The 17644-nt window shown below is 39.9% G+C and overlaps 1 long non-coding RNA gene across 1 annotated transcript; it reads left to right on the top strand.

The window, feature by feature from the left end:
* Positions 1-255: 255 nt before the first annotated feature.
* On the top strand, positions 256-7909 carry LOC137854170 (uncharacterized). The gene is made up of 2 exons (XR_011094997.1): positions 256-1545; positions 5181-7909. It is a non-coding gene; the product is annotated as an uncharacterized lncRNA (long non-coding RNA).
* The last annotated feature ends 9735 nt before the right edge of the window (positions 7910-17644 follow it).

The following is a 17644-nucleotide window of genomic DNA, read 5'->3' as shown; positions in this document are numbered from 1 at the left end:
TGTGAAGTCTCATATATTACTTCTTAAGACTTGAGGCTGGTCTCAAAAGTCTCCTTTCCCCATCCCAGAAAACTATAATCTTATGAGGACCATTGATTTTTCAAGTTAATGTTCTATGTTCAGCTCACGACATGGAGAAAGTGGTTTTATCTTGTTATTTGTACCATGGAGTTTTTCCAGAAGGAACAACACTAGCACTGCCACAGTAATGGGGAAGAGAAGAAAAGCAAAATGTTATTTATCACCTGTGAGGAATGTTTTAACAATTCCAATTCGTGTCCATAAATTCGTGTCCATAAATAAATAAGTCTGTAATAATGTAATAATTGCAATAATTCTGTTTGAATCCTGCCTGCCTCTGGGCCCTGCACTGGCAATTTAATTCTTGAACCACAGATGCAGTGTGCTCCGGTCTCCCCCTCATTCCAGTCAGTTTATCACGTCTTCAGAAAACACTCCTTAAATTTATGAACCTGTTTGCTTTTGTTATTCCTGACTTCTAGTTCTAACAGTTACAGTTTTTCTTTTCTGTCTTCTCTGTCGAGATTGATTTAACACTGCTATAGATGTTATGTAGATGACTGTGAATAGCTGGGAAAGAATGTTTTAATTGCTTGTGAATCGCCAACCTGTTTGGGAGTTTCAGAACAACTGATAATAACCGGTGACTGCTGGTGACTGTTATGGGATCCTTGGTATCTGGCCAGGGGGGCCAAGAGATTAAGAGGAAGAAAGAAGAAGCTGAAGGACGGTTGGGAGACAAGACCTGCGGAGAGTGTACAGAGAGTGTTCCATAAACTTGGAATAGTGCCGAGTAAGTACAAAGGGTGAGAGGAAGACTACGAGCCTTCAGCATGAAAGACCCCTAGAGACCCCCAGAGGAGACTGATGTGCATGCTCCAGTAGGAGGAACTGGACCCCGGAAGCTAATTATAATAATCTACTTTTTTAGAAGTAGTAATGAATATGTATTAGTCTAGGTGCATAAAAATCAGCTGCTTGATGTAACTGGTGTGCGTCCTGGTGGAGCGGAGACTCCCGGTGCACCCAGCGCTGTTTGCTTACCTCTATTCCTTTATATTCTTTTAATAAATCCTATTTTTTTATTTAATCCTAATTTGAATCCTGAGCCATTTATAACAATTTGGGGGCTCGTCCGGGAGGGCTATAGTTCCTGAATTCTGATTTAATCTAGGAGAGGCGCCCCACCATTTGGTGGCTCCTGTTTGAGTCAGATCGGGACTAATGCCATCCTGAACCTGAATAAAGGTAAGCAAAGAATTTGATTTTTTTTGAGCTCCCTTGTTGCCGGCTGTTTTTTGCCCGTAATTCTGCGCGCGAAGATCCGGACGAAGACGACAGAGTCGTTTGGATACCGTTTGGTTGGATTCCGGTGTCCGGGATCAAACCGGACGAAGACGACAGTCGTTTGGATACCGTCTGGTTCGATCCCAGACGAAGACGCTGGTGGATACCGTCCGATTGAAGTCTGGACAGTCTGGACGAAGACGACTGATTCGTAAGATACCGTCCGGTTGGGTAAGGGTACGGTTGCCATTTTTTGTGTGTGTGAGTGTAACTGAGACTTCTAAAGTCAGCGTGGAGGTCTTTTTGTTTTCTCACTGGTTCTAATCTCCTGTCGGGGGGGCTGGACTGGTGAGAAGAGGGATACGTGGGTGGGTGATAGGTCCTAAACCCCCTGCAAGACACTCTCACTGGGCAGCCAAGGGCTGTGGGAATTGCCACTAGTAAAATTCCTGGATGGGTCAGATAAAATCGAAGACCAAGGACCAGAAAGGGAGCAAATTACCAGATATATGACCAAAAAGTCCATTATGAATAATGATTAGAAATTGGAACAATAGGGGCCCCAGAAAATTAAAGAGTAAATTAAAAATGATCCAGTATTATTTGATAGAATGACCAAAAGAACCCTTAAGACCCCCTGTATTTTGATCCACGGAGGACGGGGTCTGTCAGGCTTTGAACATTAATAGTAGAATACCCGTGGATCCGGAAAAGAGCAAGCTGAAACATTGGAATTAGAAATTAGAGAGCAATTGATTAAGAATGAATATGTGCTACATTTGTGCCTGTGCTGCACTTATACCACCAGATAACAGGAGCCCCTCGGGCCCCGAGAACCAGATTAAAAACCTCATGGTTCAGAGTTTAACCAAGGTGTCTGAAATAAGGAGGAGTGTTCACAAAGGGACAGGTTATGCATATGTATAGGAATGTTTATGTATATGTAACTTTTTACTAAAGCAATTTGTCACGTTAGGCCTGCACGACTTTGGGGGGACTACCCGCCCCATGCTGCACAGAACTGAGTAAACATACCTACTTTACAATCTTACTGATTGTGGAGTCAGCTTTTTGTGAGTCATTTTGGTGAGCCAGGCAGGAGACACTCTGCTCGGCTGCGGGATCGGCTGCAGCGTGGACGCCCCTAGGTGCACCCTGAGTGTTTTTGCTCAGAGGGGACTCCACTCTCGGCTGCTCACCGCAGGAGCAAAGAAACTCCTGAAACTGCAAACAAACGGTATGTTTTCAGCTGCTGGAGGGATACTATCTGGAGTGTTAATAATTGTATGTGTTTTTATATATGTATTTTGTGTTGAAAGTATTTTTGTAAATGTAAGGGTTTGAAACAAAGTGTTACAAGTCACTTCACAAAGAACACAGTCAGAGACAATACTTGTTTGGTTGGTTATCATTCTAAATTATATTCCTGTGGTATGAATGAGATGTGCTGGAGGCCTCCGTGTGCGAGTGTGCTGTGTGAGTGAGACGCAGCGTTGCTGCAAAGCGAGTACAGAGTTCCGATCCGTGGTTCTGTACTCTCTGCAAGGGAGTGGGCAGAGACAAACGAGGTGTTTGACAGACTGAAAAGAAGTGCTGTTTTATCCAAGTTTTGAGTGGTGGTGCCTAATATATGGGCCCGGTGTATCTTGTGTATCTTGTGTATCCTATTTTTGCTCTTAAATGTTTTGACTGTGACAAGAAAAAGGCAGGAGCATGACATGACATGCTTCCTGCAACATATGAGGCCCGCACAGGCCGAGACCTGGACTCGCTGAGACCTGAACAGGCCGAGAGACCGGAGCGGCGCTGGGAGGCCCGAGACACTACGGAGGGACTACCGCTGGATGGAGAGAGCCCTGAGAGACGCTGCAGAGCCACGGACGGCTCTGAGAGACACAGAATAGACCTGACAGAAGCTGCAAAACGCGGGGAAATTGAAGTAATTGCAGAACATCCGAGATCGAGTTGCTACGGGAGACCAGAGGCGTCAGTGGACACCGGTAGCTGACCCTCACCGTGAGGCGAGTTGGCACAGAGCAGAGGGACGGACATCAGGACCCTGCAGCCTGTCTGACATAACCATGGAGGCAGCGGCAGCAGCGGCTGTGCTGCTTCACTCTAGCATTCTTTTTATAAAAGGTTTATCTTGCAATATAAAAAAAGACTATTCGTCCCCAGATCGGTGTTATAACTATTACTAATGACGACTTAGCTCTATTGCAGGGCAGGAGTGCAGAGACGCAGATTACACTGCCAAATGACCACCGGCAGGCTCTTTCACAAACCTAAGGTTGCAGCTGGCACTGCCTGCAGCCGTATAGCAGACGTTACACTCTCTTTCCTAACTAGTAATCATGTGTCTCATGCATTTGTGGTGAATGGCCAGTGACAAAAAGAAAAGGGGACAAAGACAGAAACGGTACAAGGAGGATGCCACTGACACCAACAGCATGGGTAATAGGAGTAGTATAAGTGACACAGGTGACGGTGCGGGGTGCTCTGCCTGCTGCTCGCCTTCACCTGACTGTGCACTGCTGCCAACGGTGCTAGAGTAAAATGTGAAGACTGCTCAGATGGCAGTGATGAGAGTGCTTGTGTGAAGAAGATGTGTACTGAATCTGACTTTGTGTGCATAGATATCAATAAAGTGTGTAACCAGCAGAGAGACTGCAAGGACTGGGGTGATGAGCCCCTGAAGGAATGCAACATAAATGAATGTGACTGTCCAGCTGGGTTTGACTTTGTAGAAAAGAGAAACTGTGGAATTGATGAATGTCAAAACCCTGGTATCTGTAGTCAAATCTGTATCAATCTGAAAGGTGGCTACAAATGTGAACGTAGCCGTGGCTATCAGATGAATCCTGCTACAGGAACTGGGAAAGGGCCATACCGGTACAAAAACACAAATAACACCTGTGATTACAATGACGCTGCTAAGCAGGGTTTAGGAGTTTATAGCATGGAGACAAGGGGTAACAACTACAGTGTTTGGAACAATTGTACAGCTTTGGCCTTACCTCCTGATGTGCTTCTGATTTGTGGGGATGGGGCCTGGCAAGGTATCCCTGCAAATGCTATCAGATGTCCATGTTACTTAGATAAACTCATGGTATTTGCTCCTAGCTTGTTATAGTTGCGTGAGATCACCAGACATAAATGGGCATTGCTTGCACCGGATAGCAATGATAATGTTGAATTGTGTGGGGTTGCAGCTAGAGCAGCATTGGCAATTTTAGTGCTTGGAGTGGCATCTGCGGCCACATGTAACAACTTAGAAAAATTGGTATGCTGGGCCAAGAAGCAAGCCTATGCCATGACAGAGATACTTGAGGAGATGTTACCAGATCAAAATAGTCTGCGACATGCGCTCTTACAGGATCAAGCTGCTATTGACTTTTTGCTTTTGGCTCAAGGGCATGGGTGTGAGGGACTGTACCTTGTTTTACTGACTACTGAAACAGCTGTGAGAACAGCAGAAAGGGGTTGGACCCATGCACCCAGAGTAAAAGGACCAATAAATACCAAAACTTGGAGGGTTGAGTCCGCTCCTGGGGAACTGAAATTAAAACTAAAAAGAACTAATATTCCGGAAATAGGGCATGCTTTACATGAAACACCAGAAGAAGGGGACAAGCAAGCCCGCAATGAAGAAAGGTGAGAAGGCAAGACCGGGGCAGGATTCTCCACTGCGGTGTGTATAGTCTACCGAGGGAGGCAACCCCTATGGGTATTGACTGCCGAGTGTGAGGGCCTCTACCGGACTTCTCCCGCACTGAAATCAAGCTGTCCCAGAGAAAGAAACAAATGAGCAAACGGAAAATGTATGTATATAGTAAGGATTTTGTTGTTTTTTTTTAACCTATTGTAATTAGTTTTCCAGGAGCTGAATCACTCTCGAAAGCCGAACAGTGACACGAGTTTAAACAGATTCTGGAGGTGGATCCAACCCCAAGGCATTTCTCACACCTTTACGATACTCGCTGGACGACGCAGAAGGATGTTATACTTCCTGGTACTATTCTTACAAGGGCAATTGAGCCATGGAAATAATTTTTTTTATTTTGGGGGAGGAAGTGGCTAAGGCTTTTAATCTTAGCAATTGCTGGGTTTGTGGAGGACCAGGAGAAGCTGAAAGTTGGCCTTGGGTAGCTGGCCCAGTCGAACCTAAGTGGTGGGTTAGTAATTTGAGTGAGGTTCATGATGGAACACAGTTCTGGAAAGAGGAGGAGGACCCGTGGCAATTGCATTCATCAAGAAAAGGTATATATTGTTTAAACCGAACAGGAACAGTAAAAGTAGGAGAAAGCATTTGTAAATGGACTCTGTCCCCTGGATATGAATGTACTGATCCTGAATGTGGACCTATAAACTGTACAGCAAGTAAAGGGAAATGGAATACCACACATGTCCAGCTAAAAAACGGGACTTGGCTGAGATGCTCATCTAAGGAATTTTTTGGGCCTGGGTGTAAAGCCATGGCAAGAGCACAATCAAAAGGACAATTTGACGTTCAAATTTTGAGTTGTCAGCGTGATAACACCACCAGTGAACAGCATGTGGTAAAAGTCTACCGCTGGAGGTGGCAAAATGAGAATGGGACACAAGTTTCTTTTAAACATTTCTGGTCAGCTCGTAATATGACAAATCGTGAAGGAGAAATTAGTTGTAATTGTGAGTGGGAATCTAGTGCGGGGGCTTGGAAGTGTATGTATACAAGCATTAATGAGGCAAACATTGTAACGGGGCCTCTTGGTAATAAGAACACCTTGTATTTTCATGCCCCAAGGAATAAAAAGGAGTGGGACGGTCCTTTTCCAAATGGGGTGTGGGCTTTAAAAGGACATTATTGGGTATGTGGCAAACGGGCCTACAAAAGGCTACCAAAAGATTGATCAGGAGTATGTTACGTGGGATACATAAGACCTTTATTCTTTTTATTATCTCAAATACAAGGGAATCACTTGGGAATAAAATTATATGATGATATTGATATTGATAGGGAGAAACGATACATTGATACCTCTTTAGCCGGAGGTAGTGCTCAAAAATGGAGAGAAAACGAATGGCCTCCTGAAAGAATCATACAGTATTATGGACCAGCTACATGGAATCCAAATGAGGTAATATCTGGAGCTCGAGAACCTATTTATAATTTGAATCGCATAATTAGGTTACAAGCAGTTCTCGAATTAATAACTAATCAAACAGCAACAGCTCTGGATCTCTTAGCTGACCAATCTACCCAGATGAGGAATGCTATTTTCCAACATAGAATGGTCTTAGACTATTTACTAGCAGAAGAAGGGGGTGTGTGTGGTAAACTAAATTATTCTAATTGTTGCTTACGAATTGACGATAATGGAAAAGTAGTTAAAAAGATAACCAAGGAAATTAGAAAATTAGCCCACGTCCCAACACAAACCTGGAAGGATATGGAATGGGATTTATTTTCATGGCTGCCTGGTGGACCATGGGTTAGAAGAATGTTATTTTTTTTTGTTATGTGGTGTAATGACGTTATTATTTGTACCTTGTATGATACCTTGTTTTACATTATTAATATGCCGGGTGATAAATAGTACATTGGTAATAACTTCATTAAGAAAGGAAGGGAATATGTCAATTATGATGCTTAAGGATTGGAGAACAAACCGAGAACAAACTGATGAAATCCAATTATTAATAACAGAAGAGACACGAATTGGGGATATTAAAAAGAAGATAAGGGATTGTGAGGAATGTTTTAACAATTCCAATTCGTGTCCATAAATTCGTGTCCATAAATAAATAAGTCTGTAATAATGTAATAATTGCAATAATTCTGTTTGAATCCTGCCTGCCTCTGGGCCCTGCACTGGCAATTTAATTCTTGAACCACAGATGCAGTGTGCTCCGGTCTCCCCCTCATTCCAGTCAGTTTATCACGTCTTCAGAAAACACTCCTTAAATTTATGAACCTGTTTGCTTTTGTTATTCCTGACTTCTAGTTCTAACAGTTACAGTTTTTCTTTTCTGTCTTCTCTGTCGAGATTGATTTAACACTGCTATAGATGTTATGTAGATGACTGTGAATAGCTGGGAAAGAATGTTTTAATTGCTTGTGAATCGCCAACCTGTTTGGGAGTTTCAGAACAACTGATAATAACCGGTGACTGCTGGTGACTGTTATGGGATCCTTGGTATCTGGCCAGGGGGGCCAAGAGATTAAGAGGAAGAAAGAAGAAGCTGAAGGACGGTTGGGAGACAAGACCTGCGGAGAGTGTACAGAGAGTGTTCCATAAACTTGGAATAGTGCCGAGTAAGTACAAAGGGTGAGAGGAAGACTACGAGCCTTCAGCATGAAAGACCCCTAGAGACCCCCAGAGGAGACTGATGTGCATGCTCCAGTAGGAGGAACTGGACCCCGGAAGCTAATTATAATAATCTACTTTTTTAGAAGTAGTAATGAATATGTATTAGTCTAGGTGCATAAAAATCAGCTGCTTGATGTAACTGGTGTGCGTCCTGGTGGAGCGGAGACTCCCGGTGCACCCAGCGCTGTTTGCTTACCTCTATTCCTTTATATTCTTTTAATAAATCCTATTTTTTTATTTAATCCTAATTTGAATCCTGAGCCATTTATAACATCACCATACCCTGGGGCTGTAACAACAGACTGAGAAAATCATATTCCTCATTTTTTCTTTTAAGGCATTTCTATCACACTACTATATGAAAGATTAATTTCTGGTGTTTTTTTTTTTTTTTTTTTTTTTTTTTTTTCCTTCTTTCTTGGAACTGAAAAACTCACTGAATTTAAATAGGAAAAAAAAAATCTCTCAACTGCTATAGAACATACTGCAGTATACAAAATTGTCTAGATATTTCTTATGGTATGGAATATCAGAATATCCAATAAAATGAAAAAATCCATCTGTGGAGCATGACATTGAAGTGATCACTGAAAGAGAGCACTTCAATACACCTACCAGGAAGATGTATGCCTACCTTCATGGCATTAACCTTTTATAGTCCACCATACCCCAAAAAATACACTGAGGTACACTGAGGTCCTTGATGAGGTACATGACAACTTCCTTCTGAACTGTAACTTCAAGGATGAAACCAAGTCAGGTTTCCAGAGTATTATTTACTGTTTTGGGAATCCTTAGGAGTTTATTCTCTGATACCTTCCCATTGTCTTCTCCTAGATTATTTCCCCATCCCATGTCAGAGAAAATTCTCTTTCTGGAAAATGAATCAGTCATCATGGTCATGTTACAGTATTCTCTGAGAAATCCCACCACTTCTAATTTCAGCACTGGTCTTATAGAGGCTGCACCTTCCTCCACTAAAAAAGAAAAAAAAAAAACAAGCAAACAAACAAAAAACCACCACTATTATTTGTAGGTCAGGTCATAGAATTCCTCTGTTATTGGGTTTTGATGAGCAAAAAGGGTTTATTTTATTTTATTTTATTTTATTTTATTTTATTTTATTTTATTTTATTTTATTTTATTTTATTTTATTTTATTTTATTATTTCATTTTTTACAATAGAGAGTTATGTTTATGATGATGACAAAGGAGCACTGAGTACAGAAACCTGTGTTCACTTGTGACTGCCCAGCAAGTACCTACTTTCTAGTTGCAGTACTATATAACCAACCAGACATTCAGGCTCTGCATTATTCTAATGAGGGCAAAAACATCTACAGTGGAACACATTCCATAGAAGGTGAATTAAACATCTGTGCTAGGAGGGGAGGTTAGGATTTAAAAGGAGCACCAGTGCAGGAAGATGTGTCTAGCCTATATTTGAATGAATACTTACAGCCAGATTAAGAATTCTGATATTTCTATCAACATAATTAACATATATTGGATATTAACTTAATTTTAATATAAAGGTTAATTTACTACATCATCTGAAAACTGATACTTGTCTGATTTCATGGGGTTTTGTCAAGTCCATGCCCAGGTGGCCAAGAAGGCCAGCAGCGTCCTGGCGTGTTTCAGGAATAGTGTAGCCAGCAGGACCAGGGAGGTGATCGTCCCCCTCTACCCCTAAGGATTCTCTCTTGAGGCTGCATCTCGAGTACTGTGTTCAGCTTTGGGCCCCTCACTACAAGAAGGACATTGAGGCCCTGGAACAGGTCCAGAGAAGGTCTACAAAGCTGGTGAAGTGTCTGGAACACAAGTCCTGTGAGGAGTGGCTGAGGGAACTGGGGTTGTTTAGTCTGGAAAAGAGGAGGCTCAGGGGAGACATTGTTGCTCTCTACAACTACCTGAAAGGAAGTTGTGGGGATCTGGGGTCGGCCTCTTCTCACAGATAACTAGCAATAAGACTAGAGGGAATGGTTTCAAGTTGCTCCACGGGAGGTTTAGGTTGGAAATTAGGAGACATTTATTCTCAGAAAGAGCAGTCAGGCATTGGAACAGGTTGCCTAGGAAGGTGGTGGAGTCACCATCCCTAGGGCTGTTTAAGGAAAGGTTGGACCTGGTGCTTAGAGACATGTTTTAGTGGGCAATATTGGTGGTAGGGGGATGGTTGGACCAGATGATCTTGGAAGTCTTTTCCAACCTTGATGATTCTATGATTTTGACAAATCTTGTGTTGTTAGCTGTTCCCACTTCTGAGCAGTCCCCTAAGATAAAACACTTTTTGAAGAATATTGAAGACCTCAGCAGGACTATGTGTGTGTCTACTCAGCAGTATCAGCTACATAACTTATTCTGGTCATCTATGTGTTTACAAATCGTGAGGGTTTTTTATCCCTCTAGACATGTTTGCCACTAAGCAAAGTATATAATAGATACACTACAAAATCAACATTGTCCCATTGTTCACACCACCTACAATATTTTCTATGTTCTTTATGAGCAATCTGCACAGTCATTGAACCAACAAAATTTCATTAAAGACGATTTACAAAACAGGAAAATTTTCAATATATTTAATAGGAATGGAAGGGTCTCTATCTGTTGTGTAAATTTTTGTCACAGCAAGAAGGGAAAATGTTTTTTCATTTAAAACTTTCTTTTTGTTCTGCCATTATACAAGCTCTGGGAACAAGATTAAGTGTTATGGTCTACCCTGTCTTCAGCTGAGCAGTGTCTGATACAAGAACTTGTCAGAAAATATCTTTATTTTCACTTTACACACTGATGGAATAAACATTTTAACTTTCTGCACTTTTCATCAAATTGCTATATTGTGCTTGTTCATATCAATATCTTTCACATGAAAAAAAAGACATGTAATTTTCTTAAATATCAAGGGGATTCTCTAGTAAAAATTCTCTATAGACAGGACAGACCCTTTAAAATTTGATTTTTTATTTAGCTTACTGCACATCAATGCTGCATGGGAACTGTCAGTCACTTCCTTAGATTTAAAACCAACACCAGAGAGTATGAATTGGTCATTTTGTTCTTCTCCTCAAAAACAAAGACTCTCTGAAGTTAAATCTCATTTTTCTCTGCTTCTTGGTTAGATTCAAAACAAGTTTGTCATTTACTTTAATGGGTTTTCTATTACCTTATTATCACACAAAATTGTGACATTTTCAAGAAAAAATGTTTTGTTTTGTTTTCGTATGATTTGTTTTCTTGGGAAGGATTTTAATTTTTATTTTTTTTTCCAGACAATCCTAGTGAAAATCATAGCTCAGGACACCTGGGTTTGGTTTTTAGATGTTCTTCATTGTTTGTTTTTTTTTTACTTCCATGGGAATTATAGAGGCCAAGTGAGATAAATAAACGGATTTTTAACAGGCTTATTACAGTGAACACTTGCCAACATGCTCTCAGCTTGAAAAATAAAGCTCTTAAGATTTAATTTTTAGCAGCCTTTCTCCAAAAGTAAAATTTAATTAGAACCCAATTATACTGAAATTGAGGTAACTGCTGAGGTAGTGCAACAAATACTCAATCCCATATGGTCTGATTTATAGTCCACTGGCATTTGAAGAACCACTTTATTGTCCTTTTTGTATTCACATGCACTTCCTATTAATATCAATGATAACTGTACAGAACAACTTTGCATTTATTTGAAAGATTTTTAAATAAAGTCATGTAAGAATCTCAACTTTCTTAAATATTTATCATTGCTTTACACTGCCAAAAATAAGCTTGCGTAAGTTTATGTTAAATTTCCAAACCTTATAAACCATGTGAGAAAGGTAAAGACAGTAAGTGTATATTTGATCAACAGTATCACCTTTATTCTTTAGTACAGTAAAGTCTTCCTAAAAAATGCAGCGTAAAGTTTCCTATTTTGTACCCATGTACACTAATGTAAGACCAAAATAATGTTTCCAAACTCATCATTTCCAGTTATTCCAAAGCTATAATGGTGTCTAACATCTCTAAAGCTGTATGGCTAACAATATGATCCTTACAGTACCAAAGCAAAAGTCTATAAAAGTAGTATCTCCTGCAGTGGTCAAAAGAGGATGCCAAGGGAATAGTATAAGAAGAGGGTACATCCAAGTTGTAACTTCCATGAGCACCTTCTGTACTGGGTCTGGCTGGGATGTTAACTTTTCTTGCAGCAGCACGTGATCCTGGCTATGTGTGTTGAGGCCCTGCTTCAATGACGTGGTCAAGCATTGCTCATTTGTGGGAAGTAGAGAGTAATTTCTTTCCTCTGCACTTCCACATAGCCTTTTTTTTTCCCTTCCTTTTCCCCCTTTCCTTTTTTTTTTTCCTTTAGTTAAATTGTTTAGTTAATAATAATATTTCCTTCATAATTATTATTATTTTTCCCTTTTATTAAATTATCCTTATCTCAGCCCGTGGGTTGTTCTTTACTTTACTTATTCCCCTCCTCATCTAAGGAGGGGGAGTGAGAGAGCAGTTGTGGTGTTTAGCTGCCTAGCATGGTAAAACCACCACACCTTCTAAGCATCTGGCCTTTTGCAGCTCTGAGACTCCATGGTTTTGCAACTAGCAATGCCAGTAAGATACAGACATATGAGGATCTAGGACTGATCAAGGTAACTCTGAGGATCAGAACTTGCAGAGGTTCATGTAATTTATAAGAACAGCCATAAAGCATCAAACCATCTGCCCAGGTTCCCTGTCTCCTTCTGGGCCAGTAACAAACACCCAGAGGTATTTTGCCAGACAACTTTCTCACCCTCTTTCATGTTTATCTCACAGAATTCCCAACACTTTTAAAGGACTTGTATCTGAGTCTGTTAGTTAATTTCATAACCAAAACATAGAGCAGAAAGCTGTCTTAGTACTCACTCTACATCAGGGACAATAAGAGGTACGAGGCAATGGAAAATGAGCAAGGTTAAAAATGGTAAAGTTGGTCTGGAGAAATTACCTTTTTTGACTCATGCTCGAAATGACTTTCAGCAAAAGTTCAGAAGTAGCAATTGCTAATTTTTTTAAGTCTAACAGGAAATGGTAATAGTCAAATGGTAATTAGTTACAGCTTAACATTTCCAGTGAGATAACTCTGAAGTGGACTTAGGCTATCTAGTTACATTCAAACTATTTCTCCAGATGACGTTTTGTATTTTCAAAATTTCTGTAAGATAACAACCTACATCTAAAAAAAAAAAAATTAAAAAAAAAAAAATCTGATTTTGCAGGCTAGCTAAATGGCAGTAATATACCACATCAGTCTACTAAATAACTCTAAATAACAGTTTTGTAAAGATAAGACCTAAAAAAATATATATAATAATAATTTCACTGGATGTTGACAGGGCACACCAGCTTGTAACTTCTTAGGTCACACCTGTATATACAACCCAAACACTGCCAGAAAAAGGTAACAGGGAATACTAAGAGGAGGTGGACTCTATGATCTCCCATGCAAACAACCGTTACTCTACAGCATTCAATATTTGATTATACTCTATTGAAAAGCAGAAAACTCTACAGCAGTGTATTCTTCTTATTAGCCCAGTTCAGGCTGAATTGCCCTTATAAAACCATCATAAAACACCTTTACAGTCAGTTCAGAATTGAAAAGGTGTTGTGAAATTGGTTAATTGCAGAGCACATATTTGCCCATTCAGGAATCTTGCAGTGTGTGATCATTGGCATGCTAGCCTTCTTGTATCTGTGGTGCAAAAGTACCATTTTTGTCCTCTGCATGTATTCTCTCCTCTCTATTTCACTTGTGGGTAAAAGAGCCACACTAAATTTGCTTCTGCTCAGGTTCTAATAATATTATTTGGACATGCATCTTTATCAGTTGCTTTTATGGTCAGGCACTTCTGAATACTGCCTAGGTACAGGCTGGCTTGAAGCTTTGATGTTTAATTGAGTTATGTTTTTGAGCTTGTTAGTATTGGCCATTGTGCTGGAAAATGCAGGCTGACTTCTTATAATACAAGCTGTTAGAGTGATTGGGACACTTCATTTCAATAAAGGATAAACCCCCACACACAGAGACAAACATACTGTTCCCCTGTAAACATCACACAGAACATTCCAGAAAATCATAGTAAAAGGTCATTAGCAAAGTCAAGCACTCTAAAATTAGGAAATGTTGAATGTAGAATGATCCTTGCTATCTTCAGGACCTGTGTTGTGCAATCAATAAAGAGAAATCCCATTGGAATGAAGAATCTCTGGTCCTAGAAGTAACAACTACCTGAATGAAATCTCACACACACACACAAAAAAAAAAAAAAAAAAAAAAAAAAAAAAAAAAGAGGCATTGGTGATTTTAGCTTTCCCTTCTTTGTCAGTGCTCAGCCAGAATCTGAGCCAGAGTATTAGAGCATCCATAGATAGATATAATGTCAAATTGAAGCACGGGAACCTACACAAATCCTGAGGGCAAAAAGGTGGTTTAAAACAGACTTGTTCCTTCACTGAGTGAAATGCTGCTACGAAAACCATGTGTTTTCTTTGCTGAATCTGTAGGAAAGTGATAACAATAAAACATGGTGAATACATCTGTCTTTGTCTAGAGGAAATGAAAGCACACAGTGTCTAGACATGGAAGAAGCATTTAACTGCAGCAGGTGCCCAGCAGAATTTATAATGTTTGCCACTGCTGGCATTCTCTCTTACAGATATTTCCTCTGCTACAAGATCAACTCAGAGAAGTTGCTGTAGACTCCTAAGCCCAAAGATGTGCTGAGCTCTGCTGAAATGGCTGCTCTGTTACAGAAATCAGGTAACGGCTCTCAGACTGGCAAAGCTGAAGGAGGCTTGGCAGTATTTAGTTTCAGGCATTAGGATGCTTGAAGATAAGGATACTTTGTCATTTTGTAACTGGCAGTGCTTTCCATCTTATTGATTTTATTTTGTTGTCTTCAGCTCATCTACCCTGAGTATAGCTCGACTCTCACAAATCTAAAAATATATACAGTCAAAAGCTATGCGTAATTGAACACTGGAATGCAATTTGCAGATCCACCTGGGCAGTGGGCCGTGTACAGCTGTGGGCAGTGCTGCAGCGATGCCAAAAGACAGTACCATCACTGGGAATAGCAGGACCCCAAAACCAACAGCCCTGACACTCAGGCAAGGACTAGTTTTCCATGCCAGCTTTTGCAAAGATTTTCAACACCATTAGACGAATCTTTGGATAAGCTTATAGGTTTCATATCAGTCTGGGGTTTGCAGTGTGGGGAGTGACAGTCACAATGCATGGAGAGAGGACACAAGCAACTCTCACACATTTACCCTTTATGTCTATTATATACATACAATAATTTCTTTAGTAGTTCAGATGTTACAGAGTTAGTGACATCAAGCATCTTTCCAAAGATGTCCACCCTTGTTGGAACTTGTTTTCCTTTATGCGTATAGGAAGTGGACAAACATGTATAAGATACAGCTGAAGCACTGCTCTTTCATCCTTTCTCTGCTCTCTCCTTCAAGTCCCCAGCTACTGTGAGAAGCTGGCTGCTGCATGCCTTGGCCATGAAATGGGAGGATGGTGAGAGGACTGTAATGGGAGGGATGTTATGTGACCGGCAGATAAGTATTACATGGCACAAATGCTAGAGGGGCTGTCTGCTATAGAGACAGGGCTTGCAAAATTGCTAATGTCCACCAGGATATCTTGTCTCTGATGTTATGTGGAAATAATTGTTCTACTCTATAGCAGTCTGCAGTTTTTGGCACAGATGGGGCCCTCCAGCTTTACGAGAACTAGGGCAGAATGTTGTGGCCTATCTCTGCACAGCGATTCTGCTGGAGGTGGATGGCTGGAGATGCATGGCACTGGCAGTCTGTAGGCATGGGGCAGTAGCAATACAGACAGCCCTCCACACTGGTTCATACAGCAGCTCAAAAGTGGGAAGTGTTGAAAACTGTTATGCTATGCTCTCATGCGAGTGAGGCATTATCAAGACCTTTTCGTGTTCACTCCAAAACATTTTTTTTTCTGAATAAAATACCATTATGAGGTAACTTTGTAGTGCATTGACCCAGTAATGACACAGAGCTTCTGACTTACACGATTCCCCTTGTTTAAAGAATGAAGTAATAAAATCCCTCTCCTGACTGATAGATTAAAAACAGTTCAACATATTAGTTGAGTAAGGGCATAGATTTTACCTTTTCTATTCAAAACCAATGCTACGGAAATTTACAAAGTGTATCAGCATAATATAAAACCCAAACTTCTCTAATTTACTTTCTTCAATGACAATCCCTCAACTGTACATCCTAAAAGACAAAAAGAAGAGTAAAAAAAAAAAAAAAAAAAAAAACATTTTCAGCTCCAGTATATTTTTATTTTCCTTTTGACTTAGGTCATAAAGGTCATTAATGGATGTTTATTTAAAAGTAAAAATAATTCTTTTGCATTACTGCTATTTGCCAAGATAGAAGTAGTACTTGGAGACAGAAATAAGTCAGAAACAACCAGAAATGAAGGTAACCTGTCCAAAATTAATTAGACAGTTGTCTAAATTAAAAATATCTGACTAAACCATGTTTTTGGTGTCATGCTGCCAGTTTAGCAGCTACAAAACACACTGTTATGCATAGTATGGAATCAAGTTCTTTGCTCAGACTTCTCCCTTCACAGATTTGACTTATTGCTGTAATGTTGGTTTGCTTTTGAAAGATCCCCTCTCCACTGGACCAAGACCAGCTGTAGAAGTGTCTGAATGAACTAGTGAATTGTAGTTAGTTCTACCTTCATTGTGTATTTCCACAACTTAAAATATAAAACTTTCATTCTCTTTTGGAAAGCTACATCTCTTGAGCTACAGCAGCCACATTTTTAGATGTCTTTCTTCCTGTTCATAATTCCTAGATCCCAAGGGTCCTCTAACTATTAAAAGTTTCTATGCTTTCAAACTGTGTTTGCCAAGATGTGGTCATGCTGGCAATCTTGGAACCAGTAAAGGCCACTTGAAGGCTTATTTTTGGTCTATCTTTGTTCTCATTCTTTCCTCTTCCCATACTGTCTTTTGGCCTGGCAGATAGGGTCCCTTTAGTCTTTCTCAGGGAGGAGAATGTGAAGACTCATCATGGTACCAGAAAGAGGGAAGAAAGCAGTAGCAGGTAATACTGAGCATCAGTGTAGAACCCTGTGTTTGTTGCAAGTACTAAAAGCATTCAGGTGGATTTTTGAATTATTTTTTTAGGCTCCAACTGCAACATCTTTGAAAGGCTGACTAATATGTGACAGACTCTTATTTTAGAAATAAGTGACAAAACAAATGGTACTGGAAATCAACACTGCAAGTCTTCAAGTTAATATGAGTCTATTTAGATTATGAGAAAATATCTTTTCTCTCCTACTCCCAAATTTACTCTTTTTGTGCCTATGTTTCTGTTAATCTGTTTTCAATGAGAGAAAAAAAAATATATATAAATGGGTCAGATGTCTTATGAAACAAAAATACATTGTTCTGTATTATAACTAAAGTGGTTCTGTTGAAGACAGTTTCACTTCACAACATACCTGAGGTCTGTCAGGTCTCAGGTCTATTGAGAATTTAACCATACTGCCATCCTCAGAATTCAGCATTGTAGTGTTTCTATTACAAGTTGGTGGGGTGAAAACATGCTGTCAGACTTACTTTGAACTAATTCTAGTCTGGGAAATAAAAAAAAAAGTCTTACACAGAGGAAAGAGTAATTACTTCTTATTTTGTCTTATTTTTCAGAGACTGTGTGGTAGTTTTGTCAAAAATTGAAAACAATATTAGTGAAAGATGCTAGCAAAACTCAGGAGAGAGACAAAAAGAGAAATGGTGTTTCTGAAATAAGTAAAAATATCACAATAGAAGAAGAATAAGATGGCCTTTTAACCACTATTTTGGCATAGATCTCAATGTAACACCTGAAAAATTGCCATTAACTAACTGATTGACAGATTTCCTTTGTTTGACTTCAAAATTAGAAGAAAATAT

This window comes from Anas acuta, chromosome 3, assembly GCF_963932015.1.
Source record: "Anas acuta chromosome 3, bAnaAcu1.1, whole genome shotgun sequence".
In the NCBI taxonomy this organism is placed as follows: Eukaryota; Metazoa; Chordata; class Aves; order Anseriformes; family Anatidae; genus Anas; species Anas acuta.
Note: the sequence above shows the minus strand (reverse complement) of the source record. Positions and strands in the feature narration are given on the sequence as shown.